The sequence below is a fragment of the Lathyrus oleraceus genome, chromosome 4 (genome assembly GCF_024323335.1).
Source record: "Lathyrus oleraceus cultivar Zhongwan6 chromosome 4, CAAS_Psat_ZW6_1.0, whole genome shotgun sequence".
NCBI classification, from domain to species: Eukaryota; Viridiplantae; Streptophyta; class Magnoliopsida; order Fabales; family Fabaceae; genus Lathyrus; species Lathyrus oleraceus.
The window spans coordinates 279,277,537-279,291,374 of NC_066582.1; the positions used below are offsets into that span (position 1 = coordinate 279,277,537).

The window sequence follows — 13,838 nt, forward strand, 5'->3', positions numbered from 1 at the left end:
AGCATCTTTTCTCTTTTTATTTACATGCATTAGAGTCTGATTTTATTATACAATTTTTTTCTCTCTTTACTTTTCACTATTGTACATCTTCTTCTTCATGCACCATTCTTTGACATCTTCTCCCACCATTATTTTATTTGCATCTCCAACCATACTTAATTAAATTATAAAATTAATTATTATATCAAAAAAAATTAGTAAAACAAAGTTGGATAATGTAATGCAAGAAATTGATTAATCATGTTTAATGTTTGGTTAATAAAGACTCAAACATTAAAAAAAAATTGGTAACGGGTTAATATAGGTCCAAATATTAAAACATAACAAAATTGAATAAGAAAACTTGATTAATTGAATGCAAGAAGTTTATTAGTAGTGTTTAAAGTTTGATTAATATATATTCAAACATCAAAATACATAAAAATATTATTTAAAAAATGGTTAATGCACTACATGAATTTGGATAATGATGCTTAATAATCGTATATATAATTTAATTGAGTATGATTTGAGATGAAAATAAAAGAATAGTAAAAGAGAAATGAAAGAATGATGTAAAAATAATATATTAAAGAGTTAAGTATCATTTCTATTATTTTAAAGACTTAATACTTATTTTATTTTTTCATAAGTCTATTTGAAAAATCTTATGTAAAAATAATACACAATATCTCCCTACCATTTATAGATTCTTTTGGTCCCTCAACAAATTTAATGACATGTAATAACAGTCTAATCCTTCACCTCTAGTATGCCAAACTAAATTTCTTATCCTCCTAGTTATAAACAAGTGATCTTCATCTTCGTCCTCGTATAAACAAAAGGGACATACCAGATTGTGTTTTCCTTCTAAGATTCCTCGTTTTGCATGTTGAATCCTAGTTGGAAGTCTCTTGTGCAATAGTTTCTAGCAGAAGGCTTGAATTCTGTTAGGGATATTTTAAATTTAAATCTTAGTGCTCTAATATCAAAAATATTGATACCTAATTATTTCATGAAATAATTTTTTATAATTTATTTTTATTGGTTTAATCATCATCTATTTAGTGCTAAATTTCATCATTTGCTATTAAAAATCTAGATCTATTATAAGTTATTAGCATACATACTTTCAACTAATAAAATATGATTTATATCACTTCCTCTTTCTATTGCATAATCTATTTCATTTTCAATGTTAAATTTCCAAATGGATCTTAATTTTTCATTAAAATCTTTTTCTTTATTTTCAAAATTATCAAAATAAGTTATAGCTGTATCTTTTATTTTATAGTTTTTTTTATATTAAATCCAATAAACTCGTTTTATTTTAAATTTATAGTCTATTTTTTTTAATATGTTGACTACTTGGTTTGATCATTTATTAATATCGCTTTCTTCAATTTTTTCAGGTTAGTTTTGGTATTTTGATTTTTTTCTTAGCTCTAAAACTCTGATTTGCTCATAAAAATTCCAAGCTCAGTTATTTCATTTTTCTTTGGATAATACATTTTTCATATATCTTTAAAAAGACTTGGAATATCAATTCTTTTGTTATTTCTAAAGGTAATAGTATGGTGAGAATTAGTTAGCTCATAATTAACATAATAAGTGGTTGAAAATATTTTATCTTTTGGTCTCATTAAACTTCCTCTAAGAAATTTGTGTTCAAGGTTTAAAGTTTGGTCTAATCTTTTAGTATCTAAGGATATTCCAATATTACGATGTAGAGTTAAATATGTTTATGGTCCTCCTAAATATTACGAGTTTCTTTTTTAGTTCTTCAAAAAATTTGTTTCAATGAATGATCCTTCAAATATTCCATGACGTAAGTGGAACTAACGAAGTATGACGTGGCAATACCCGCGAATTAAATTTTAAATTTCCGAGATAGACAACATGGAATTTTCCAAGCTTGTATCAAAAATGCTTACATTGCGTTACAAGCTTGGAAACAAGTCATTCTCTCTGATACACAAACTTCACAACAAACTAGGTTGGATCTAATGTACGCAGCTACACCGGTGTTTATTGTGCTCAAGCTCCAAACAATCCTAAAATACGCATAGTCGTCGGTACTAATCTCAATAACAATGACATTTCCGCTCATTTACGTGATGAACTTGGACTCTTACAAAATCTCGCACTTTTCTAAAAAAAACTCTAATAGATTATGTGCCACAGTTTGGATCTCAATAACATCAGTTTAACCAGCAAGTTTCCGTAAGTTGTATTGTGTATTCCCAATCTTAAATATTTGGATTTAAGGTTTAATGAATTTGAAGGCATTGTTCCTAAAGAGTTGTTTGATTTACAAATATATGCTCTTTTTCATGAACAATTTTTTTAAGTCGTGTTCGCCTGATGAGATTGGTATGTTGAAGAATCTAACTATTTTTTATGTTAGTGTTAATTAGTTTGTGGGTACCTTGCCCGAGGCGATCGGAGGTGTTGTGAGTTTGGAGCAACTTAATATGGCAGATAATTTGTTGTGTGGTAAGATTCCTGCAGGTATTTATATGTTGCCTAATCTTAAGAACTTTAAGTTTTTGAATAATTTTTGTACTAGTGAGCAGCATGCGCGTTTGAGTTTGCCAGCGTTTGATGATAAGAGGAATTATTTGCCATTGAGGCCATTTCAGAAATCACTGGGAGAATGTGTGTCGTATTTTTCTAAGAAGGTGGATTGTAAGTCGTTTAAGTCTGATTCAGGAGGAAGCAAGAAAAGTACATAAGTTACACAAAGCGCTCTATGGTCTCAAGCAGGCACCTAGAGCATGGAACAAGAAGATCGACTCATACTTGGTCGAGTTGGGATTCATCAAATGCAAATCTGAGTATGGTGTCTATGTTCAGGTTGTAGGATAATACATAAAAATCATCTACTTATATGTCGATGACATGTTAGTAACTGGAAGTAGCTTGGAGAATTTGTCAAAGTTTAAAGAGTTGATTAAGAGGGAATTTGAAATGTCGGATCTGAGAAACTTGTCTTATTTCCTATGCATGGAATTTTAAATGTCGAAGCAAGGTATGGTGATACATCAAAGAAAGTATGTCAAAGAGATACTCAAGAGATTCTGGATGGATGATTCGACTCCTGCATCTTCACCTATCGAACCAAATTTGAAGTTGGAGAAGCGTGGAGAGGAAAAAAAAGTCGATGCAACTTCGTTCAAACAAATTGTCAGATCTTTGAGATATGTGTGCAACAGTGGACCTGATATAGGTTTCTCAGTTGGATTAGTGAGCAGATCCATGAGTGAAAGAATTGTGTCACACATGAAGGCTACAAGAAGAATACTGGGATACTTAAAAGGATCGATAAATTATGGAATTCTATTTCGACAAGACTCTGAAAGCAAATAAACTATGATTACTTTCTATTTAGATGCATATTGGTGTGGAGATAAGAAAGATCGAAGAAGCGCAACTGGTTATTTCTTTCAAGTATTTGGTGCCACAATCTCTTGGTGCTCGAGAAAGTAACTTGTGGTGGCATCGTTATCATGTGAGGCTGAGTACATAGGAGGATCCTATGCTACGTGTCAAGAATTTTGAATCAGATATGTGCTTGAAGAATAGAGGTCAAAATGAAGAAACCTCTGATGCTGCAGATCGACAACAAGTCATCCATAAATCTTGCGAAGAATCTAGTTTTGCATGAAATGAGTTAGTACATCGAAGATAGATTTCATTTCCTTAGGAAGAAGGTAAATCAAGGTGAACTTGAAGTGAGACATTGCTCAAGTGAAGCACAGTTGACCGACATTTTCACCAAAGGATTGAAGATCGACATATTCCTGAATTTGAGAAAGAAATTAGGAATAGTTCATATCGACTATGATTAATGTATGTTCAACAACTTGGATCATAAGGGGGTATGTTGAGATATAAGATATAATCCAAGTTGTGTGAGGTCCAAGCCCAAAGATAATTAGGGTTTAAGGTTTGTTACTTAATTTGTTATATTTGTTACTTAGTAGTCAAATAACTTTATATATAAATACATGCATATATATATCAGTTTGTAACACATTCATTCTTCAATATAGAATGCTTATTTTCATATTCTCTCTTTTCTTTCTTCACAAAAATGTCTCACGCATTAACATAATTAACATAACACTAAAAGATTACATGACAAATGACTCTAGTCTTCTATTATTGCTTCATCCTTATCCTCTTCACCAAAACACATATATTTCTCTAAACACGGTAATTTCTAAAACATTCTTTTTTAGAATATTGCTCACATGCATGATTCTCATTCTTCTTGACACTAGAACATAATTCATCGGGTATAAATGGCTTATAACTCATTGTTACCATATTAAATGCATAGAATGACAGCTCAAAAGTAGTTAATAAATTAACATCTATATCATTTAGTGTCTTTCCACTTAAATATACTTGAAGTTAATTGGGTAGTGCTAACTTGTGCCTCTAAGGCACAAGTTAAGAACTAAAAAAAATAATGTTACGTTGAAAATTGTGCTTTGATTTTAATAAAAATATAAAATTAATTTTTAATTGTTTTTTCTAATACAATTTTTTTATAATTAGATTTCTTAACTTATGCCCCTAAGACAGAAGTTAGCATTACCCATAAATTAACATCTATATCATTGAGTTTCTTTCCACTTGTGTTGCTTAAGAATATACTTGAAGTTGATTGGATAAAATTTTATTTAACTGATCATCATCATACATTTCCTCTTTAGATTCATGTCTTAGATGAAACATATTATTACTTCCTCCAATGAAAACAAAGTGCTTGGTCGCTTGATTCATTGTGAAATCTGGATATGCTGAGTAAAACTTTAAATAAATATTTCTTTCTCCAGCAATATTCTTTTTCAAGTTCTTAACTGACTCTTTGGAATTATATGAGATTAGATTAATTTCTTTCATATTTTTACTTAAGTAAAGACATTCAATAAGTCCAAATTGGAGCATATTAAATGCTAGTAATTGAGGTGATCATAGGGTGATTATAACTTTTACTCTAAATCTTTCTATCCACTATATAGAAGAATTAGTCTTTCTTTTTCAGTCGAGTGGGTAAGTCTTTTGATTTTCTCCTTAAATTTTTCTTCAGAAAATATAACATTAATTTAATGCTTTTTTGAGACATAATTAGCAAATTATCCAAAGAAGAATGAATTCGATTTTTTTTTAAAATAACCATGTTTTTCAAAAAAAATACGAAAATAATTAATTTTTTTTAAAAAAATCCAAAATAACTATGTTTGTGGGAGGATGCGCTAGAGGAGGCGCGCCAATGCTTGTGGCGTCAGCATAGCACTCCAAGAGGAGACGTCAATACAGCTGGCGCCTATATGTGTTTCTTTTGAAAATATAATTTATATTAATTTGGATCAATAGTGAAACACGTTACCATTGCACCACAGATCCTTCATATTAATTTGTTTTATCATATATTTAATAATTCAACATAAAATGCACCCTCTATTTAATTAGATTTATTCATTTTCCTAATAAAAAAATTTATAATTAATATTTTATTTTTAGAATCTAATTGTTAATTAATTAATTAAATTACAATAATTAATTTTCATAATCAAGGGTTAATTTAATTTAATTTTAAATTACAAAAAATATAAAAGTATGTTTTAATAATTATGGTTTTTATTAGTATATTTTTACGATTAATAAAAACCATAATTATTCAAAAGGAACACACATAGGCGCCAGCTGTATTGGCGCCTCCTCTTGGAGTGCCATGCAGGCGCCTCTGCCCAATGCATGTGCGCCAATGCATCTGACGCCTCCTCTTATTTTTTGGGAGTTTTAGAAAAAAATTTGAAAAGTTAATTATTTTTGTATTTTTTTTTAAAAACATGATTATTTTAAAAAAAAAATCAATGAATTCTTCCTAAGATTTTCATCGATATTCTTTTTGGCACATTATTTTTTTTGTTGTTTTAAAAAACATTCTTGGACTAAGATAAATTTCTTTTCTAGATTTTTCTAAGTCCTTGTGATCATTCATTGCTTTTTCAGGATCTTCTTTGGTGGCATAACCTTTATAAGTAATTCTCAAGATCTTTGTATAATGAGGGGCTGTTTTATACTATTCATCGTAAATTTCTAGAAATGGTACATTAAATACAGCATACTATTTATTGGGTTCTTTAATTTTAATATCTTCAAGTAGAATTTTTCCTCTAAGTTGAGATTTTATAATTTATATTTCCTTCTCAATTAGTTCCATTTCCTTTCCAATCAGTTCTTACTCTTTTATTTTGTGAATTTTAAGTGCTTCTTTTAACTCTAATTGTTGTTTCAATATTTCTTCGGAGGCTCTGTTTTTCGCCAACAATATCTAGTCTTTTTATAGATTTACTTACAGGATATGTTACAAAATCTTAGATGTGATGTTGAGTATATGGTTATTTTGTTGGTAAAGTATTTAGAATGTTTAAAGGGAGTGAATGTAATTTTTAGCAAGTTAAAAATACAGTAAAGTAATGCAATAAAAGACAAAAGTCTAGTGGAAATAAAAGAAATAAACAAAGATAATTTGGTAAGTTAAATGACTGATAAATATAAGTGGAAGCAAAAGTACATTTTTGTAGGGAGATGACTCTTTTCTCGTAAACGCTTTGGTACTTCAAGTGTACTCCTACTGCAATGCTAAAAATGACACCCTCTGAAATGATCCTTACAACTTGCTTAAATACTAGTAGAAAATAACCGTTGGGAGGTTGCAACTCTTTCCGGAAATGACACGTGTTGGCGCACTTCTCCCACGTCTGTAGGTAACTTCCCACGTTTCAGACACCCGCGATCACTTCCTATCATGGAGTGCTGGCTTTCGAATTCGACTGCCTTCTTTCTATGTCGACCTTATGCTATAGTTTTTCCTCGTCGATCTAGTCCTCCGACAGCCCTTATGGTCGACGACGCTTTCCACTCTTTTGGACGAAATTTGTCAGCTAACAAATTGTCCCCTAAAAAGGCTGGTTTCGACTTGATCTCGTCGATTGAGGAACCTGACTTTTGATTGTCCAAATTTCGGCTAACCATCTAATCATTAATGATGGTTTTATGTGTGATGATAGCTTTCCTGCAGTACGGTTTCCCATACACACTATCATCATTATCAGCTACCCCTTAGGTCGTGGGATTGCAACCAACACCACTAACTCTCCCACTACCTCCTAGTTGGACATTTGTCAGTCGACTAGTGCTTGATTATTCATCTTGTTAGCCTATAAATAGCTACCTCTTCATTCTCAAAACTTTTTCTGCTTCCATAACTGCGTATACGCATATTTCCCTTGCATCTTTCTTCAGCAACTTTTGCAGCGACTTCAGCCCCACTACATTTCCTTCAAACTTTTTATCCATGGCTTCTTCTACTCATACTAAAGACGCGGGTTCTTTCACCACTGGGGACAACCCCATCGCTTTAAAACTCATTGCAAAGGAGAGCATGAAATGCATCCCTCAACCTGCTGTCTTCTGATGAAATGGTGATGAAAATCTGGCAGCGCCAGATGCTTATTCCTTTCGCTGTTGATAAGAAACTAGTTGTGTTTCATGGGCCTCTTACAGAACCAAAGTCCTCACCAAAAGCAGTCGAAGATTTTTTTCCTGGCTATGAACCTGCTGCTCCTCCTTCCTTCGACAAGGTTGGTGTTATCGACGTTAGGTTTATGGAGTCTAAAGCTAGAGTCTTCAGATCCATGCCTACTTCAGGTAATAAAGAGTATTTGGCGTGGCTTAACAAAGTCCAGAGAAAATGCCAAGATCAATGGAGGAGTGCAGGAATCTTCGATGCCATCCAAACCTCTAGGTATGCCAACCGCATCAATCCTTGCATGTTATTGTCTTCCATGTACTTCTGGGAGGGTTCGACCAACACCTTCCAACTTCCATGTGGGATGCTGACGCCTACACTTTTCGACGTAGCGGCCATTACTGGTTTGTCGTCGTTGGGAGATACCTTCGACCCCACGCTTCCGATGGAGATCACTTTCTCGTTTGGTCGAGCCAGCCTTCAAAATTACATCAAAGACCATCACAACAAAGACTTTGTTGAAGTATCAGACGAAGAACACATCGCTTTCCTGACCCTATGGCTTTCATATTGCGTATTCTGCCCCGGCTCTCTACAGATAGCCAAAAGTTATATCAACCTAGCGATCCAAATTGACGAGGGTCGACAGGTGTCATTAGGCAAGCTACTACTAGCCTCCTTGTATCAATCTTTGGGGCTTGCCACCCTGAAACTGAAATTTCTACATAATACCTCCAAAGCCCTGAATTTTTCGGGTCTCCTGTGGCTTTTATAACATTGGTTAAATGTCACCTTTGAATATCAGTTAGGCTATCCAATGTCGGAACGTATCCTACGGTTGAACGAGTATCGACCGATCGAAGGGACACGGTTAGCTTTGATAACATGTTAGGAAACGCCCAACAAATATATCTTCATGAAATACTTGAATATGTTCATTGAGGCTGACAAATTTGTTCCTGGCATAGCCCCATTTGCGGATCGAAGCTTCAGCCCAACTCGTAGGTCAACTTCACATTTTGCCAAATCTCTACTCTTTTTTAGCCCCTGAACACTGGTACAAATGTGAGAATCGCATTCAGTATCTAATACCCATGATGTAGAAGTAGATAAATTAATTTCAATAACAAAAATACCTGAAGTTGAAGTCTCTACTCCATTCTTCTTATCTTCCAGGTACTTTGGGCAGTTTCTCTTCTAGTGTCTGGTCTTACCGCAATGGAAACAGGTGTCTTCCTTTGCTATTCCTCCACTAGGCTTCAAAGAAGGAGTTATGGGTTTGGGTTTGGCAACTTCCTTGCCTTTCCCTTTACCACCCTGCTTGGTGGGTCTTTTATTTTGTCTCTTTCCATTTCCGATCATCAGAATGGACTTCCCTTTTGACTTCAGATTCTGCTCAGCAGTTCTTAACATTGCTAGCAGTTCAGGAAGAGATTTGTCCATATCATTCATATTGAAATTAAGGACAAATTGACTGAAGCTATCTGGAAACGATTGCAAGATCAAGTCAGTCGCAAGTTCCTTTCCGAGGGGAAAACCCAACCTCTCAAGGTTCTCCACATACCCAATCATCTTGAGCACATGGGGACCTACAGGGGCTCCCTCAGCTAACTTGCCTTGAAAAAGGGATTTTTAAACTTCAAACCTTTCATGCCTTGCCTGCTCTTGATAGAGAATCTCCAGGTGTTCGATCATATCGAACGCTGCCATGTTCTCATGTTGCTTTTGCAACTCTGAGTTCATGGTAGCTAGCATGAGACAAGCAGTTTCATTGGCATCATCGACATGCTTCTTATAAGCATCCCTTTCTGCCTTGGGTGCAGAACTAGGAGGTTCCTCTTCAAGAACAGGTTTCTCCAAGACATATAGCTTTCTATCATGTTTGAGGACAATCCTCAAATTTCGGTGCCAATCCAGAAAATTTGTCCCAGACAATTTTTCCTTATCAAGGATTGATCGTAAAATGTTGTTAGAGGTGTTTGTTGTCATGGTAATCTACACGAAAAATAATGAGAATATAAGTATCACTAAAATAACATATTTAATTAGGCCTTTAATTAAATATGCTCCCACTATTTAACTCAAAACAAATGACACTCACCATTTGATTCGGAAAATCCCGTTGGAAGATTTTCTAGTGGGTCGAGATCCACATTTCACTTTGTTTTAAGTCCGCGTAGGCGGATTACACAAAACTAGGTTATTTAGGTAGGAACTCCTTCTAATTGTATCTAATACAACTCTCGAATATTTTAGTTAGGTGAATAACTCCTTATTCCAATCCATCACATGGATCATTTCCAACTCTTGCTTCTAAACATATATATTCTTATTATAATTTTTTTAGTTAAGTTTGACCCATTGTTTTAGCAATTGAATATTACAATTATCCCATCGCACCTTACTAATATAGAACATGCACCTCGCGTAGGCGAAACCTACATTATTCGATACTAGTCTTGATGAGTGCTAAAACTTGGAAAGCATAAACTTAATATTTAATTTGAGGGAATTTGCAATTATTCTGATCTCATCGGCTTATTTATCATATAAATCTTCTCTCACATGGATCAACATACATAGAAAATGAAACAGTTATGGTCCCTATTGCAATTGTTCTCCCAAGCCAATGAGAGAACCTAAGTTAACCTAATAACGATCTAAGCTTCTCCAAGAAAGATCTTCAAGGTTGTACTTCTTTGATATTGTATTCTTCTCTTTCTTCATAACATTACATTACATAAAAGAAACTCGTTTTACATACGAGGGAGTGAGATGAGAAAATAAGTTACATTAAGAGATTAAAAGAGAGGCACGACACGCAGGTCGTATTTTAAAATCCCAAAACAAAATAAAGGAAAACTAAGGCCATAACCGGTCACCACAAGACAATAATAATAAACACATTATTATTATTATTATTAATTTAAATTTTGTTAATTAAATAAACCAAATTAAATTTCAGCAACTTGATACTTTAAAGCACAACTCTTGCGCAGTCACAACCCTAATCACATAACTCTTTGACAACACAACCCTTGTACCGTCATGAACCCTAATGCACCAATTTCAGACCGTCAAACACACCTCGATTGTTAATTCAGTATGATTGATCAACACATCATTGCTTCACCATACTAATGTCGGATCAAGAAGCAAATGGACATTGATCGCTCAAAGGAAAACAACCATTAAGTGTTTGAATGAACGAAACAGAAACAGTATATCATATATACCGTATTTTGCATTAGGATTACTTATATCATATATATAACTTGATCGATCTCAATTGCGTAACCTATGAACGATTGATGTATCGCTGCTTCACCATACTAACATCGGATTCCGAAGCATAGTCAACATCAATCATCCAAATCGTACACACATGATGCCAAATTTAATTACTCATTTATTCTTTGATGCATTCTGTCTTTTAATCGTATTAATACAGAAAATAAATAAAATAAATAGCTATCAGATGCATGGTTTCGCAAGTGGCTATGATACCACTGAAGGAGAATAGCGATCCAAAACGCAGCGGAAATTAAAATTTTCTCCTTTAGTGATCATTACGAATGGGCATGATCAGTGATAGAATCGTTACCTTTTGTGGTGATTGAAACCCTTGATGCAGATCGAAGGAGTGATCACAAACGTTGAATGGTGACAACGCCTCTACTCAGTCCACACGAACGGATTCCTTCAGTCTCAGTACTAGCTGCTACGAATGAAAGCTTTGAGTGTGAGAGAGAGAGAGAGAGAGAGAAACGAAATTTTCATCTGACCAAATGCTTCTGCACAAGGGTTCTATTTATAGAACCACTTGTGTGGGCTGCAAGCTAAAAAGCCCACTTAAGTGTATGTGGCCCATATCTTATGATATACTAAAATCACTTAAGCGTGTGGTACCTTACCATATTTCGTATTCTACTTAAGTGCATTGTACCTTACGATGTCCTACAATTCACTTAAGTGCACCGTACCTTACGTTGTTCGTTATTTACTTTATCTCTCATCAATCTGTCCTTTTATGTGTGACCCTGTAGGTTTTCGCGGCATTGTATATTAAATCACGTATTTAACATAATAAACAATGAGTGGTATCTAGCAACACATCACTACTACCCAAGACACGAAAATGTCATGTGATCTGACAAATCCTTTTGTGATAATACTTGTGTGTACAATTACCCTTTTGCCCTTATGTCTATATTGAACACAAGGCATATACCGTATCATCCTTGTCCAGTTCAATATTGAATCCTTAGACATTTATCCTGTTACGCAGGATAGGAAAATTTCATCTAGGTCACTCATGTCCCTCAGCATGCTTCGTGGAGTACCCATCAACTGTCTTTATGGTCATCCAATTACGGACAACGTTTGATCAGCAATAAGGCTCTCAACTCTACATCTAAGGTTCATAGTGGTTTCAAGTCGAAGGGTGGTATACACCACTATCACCATGAGAATAATTTATGATACTTTGTATAACATTTTATATAGTATTCTCATAGCGGGCCAATCCAGTATAAATATTACTCATAATATTCATACCTATGTTTAATACTTGATAACTCCTCATCCATGATCCACGATATACGATTATCGGTCTATATACATAGTAGTCTTAATGCTTTAATGTTATCCCACTTCACAACAAAGCTCGACTACAGGTACTTTAAGAATAACGTCCTTATGTTTAATGGGATCTCATGATTAAGTCACACTTGATACATTAAACGGACTAGCTATTCCAGGGACTTTATTAAACAAACATAATAAAGAAAAAAATCCTTTTATTATTAATAAATAATTCGATACAAGTACCAAAAGTATTTGCCTCTAGGGCTTACACCAACAAGGGAATGGGCGCCTGTTTGGACTATTAGGGCAGAGAGACTCTTGTGAGATTCCTTGTATGCAAAGATTCCTTAGGCGCATGCATTGTGTGTTCTTGTCACTGCATTCCTTCCTTGTGTGTTCTTGTCACTGCATGCATGGTAAAGTCTGTGCAGATGAATAAAGTGATAAATGCATTCCACGTTTACGCTATATAAGTGCATTTAAATAACATATCAATGCATTCAGTTTCAGTATAGAAAAGAAAGTTAGAATTAAAAAATATCTTCCTCACAACATTACATGATCAGTGCCCATATCGAAGGTGAAATATTTGAGCATCAACTATTCGATTTTTGTTTTCGCAACACATAGGTAACTCGGTTTACAATAAATCGACGATGAAAATTTTCATATTTGAAACAAAGAATAGAAAAGAAATTGAAGTGCAGGCCAGTTCGCCAAATCATCTATAAAAATCTGGTTTGGTTTGCAGAAAACCAGGTGAAGTTTTATCAGAAGAAGATTCGAGATGATGAAGATGTTCATCATATGTTTCTCAGTCACGAACAATCATGGTACAACGATATAGAGTTGTATATATTACCACAACAACAACAAGTGTCTCAGTTCATTGATCAATCATAAGTCTTTTGTGAAACTGATGACGAACAAGCTAAGGTGAATGTTGTAGATGGCGAAGAGGAAGAAGCCGAGATCTTGGTTGATTCAATGATGAACGCTGATGAGGAAGAGGATCCATTAACATCTAGTCATGTATATTGTCCACCTCAACACATGACAATGTTGAATTTGGGTTCCGATGAACCTTCATCAGATATATGGTACAATCCTTATGCGCAAATGCAAGGATCTTTGAAACAAGGAGACACATTTCGCACAAAAGAGGATTGTGTAAAAGCCATCAAAAAATTTCACATGTAACTACAGCTGATTTCAGAGTTGATAGAACTAATGCATTGAGGTATAAAATATATTGTTCGAATGAGCACTGTCTTTTCAGGTTGTCAGCTTCGTATCGGAAGAGGAGCGATTCTTGGGAGATTGGATCCATGGGTCCAGTTCACACATGCATGCTGACAAACCCAATGCAAGATCATTGAAAACTAAGCTCTCAACTAATATGCGATGAAATATTATCTATCATTGGCGACAATCCGTCGTTAAAGGTGAGTACAATAATCTCGCATATTAGGACAGAGTACCAGTACACTCCATCATATAGGAAGGCATGGATAGCTAGGACAAAGGCTGTTGAAAAAGTGTTTGGCGATTGGGAGGAGTCTTACAAACAACTTCCAAAATACATGTTGGCTCTAAAACAGTATGCTCCAGGTACTATTGTCAAGTTGGAAACGTTGCCCGCATATAGACAAGACGGGACGTGTGCTATTGGAAATAGAATATTCCACTGTCTCTTCTGGGCGTATCAACCATGCATAGGTTT

The 13,838-nt window shown here is 34.3% G+C and overlaps 1 pseudogene; it reads left to right on the forward strand.

Annotated features, from left to right (window-relative positions):
• Window positions 1-1,802: 1,802 nt before the first annotated feature.
• On the forward strand, window positions 1,803-2,714 carry LOC127137103 (leucine-rich repeat extensin-like protein 4; annotated as a pseudogene).
• The last annotated feature ends 11,124 nt before the right edge of the window (window positions 2,715-13,838 follow it).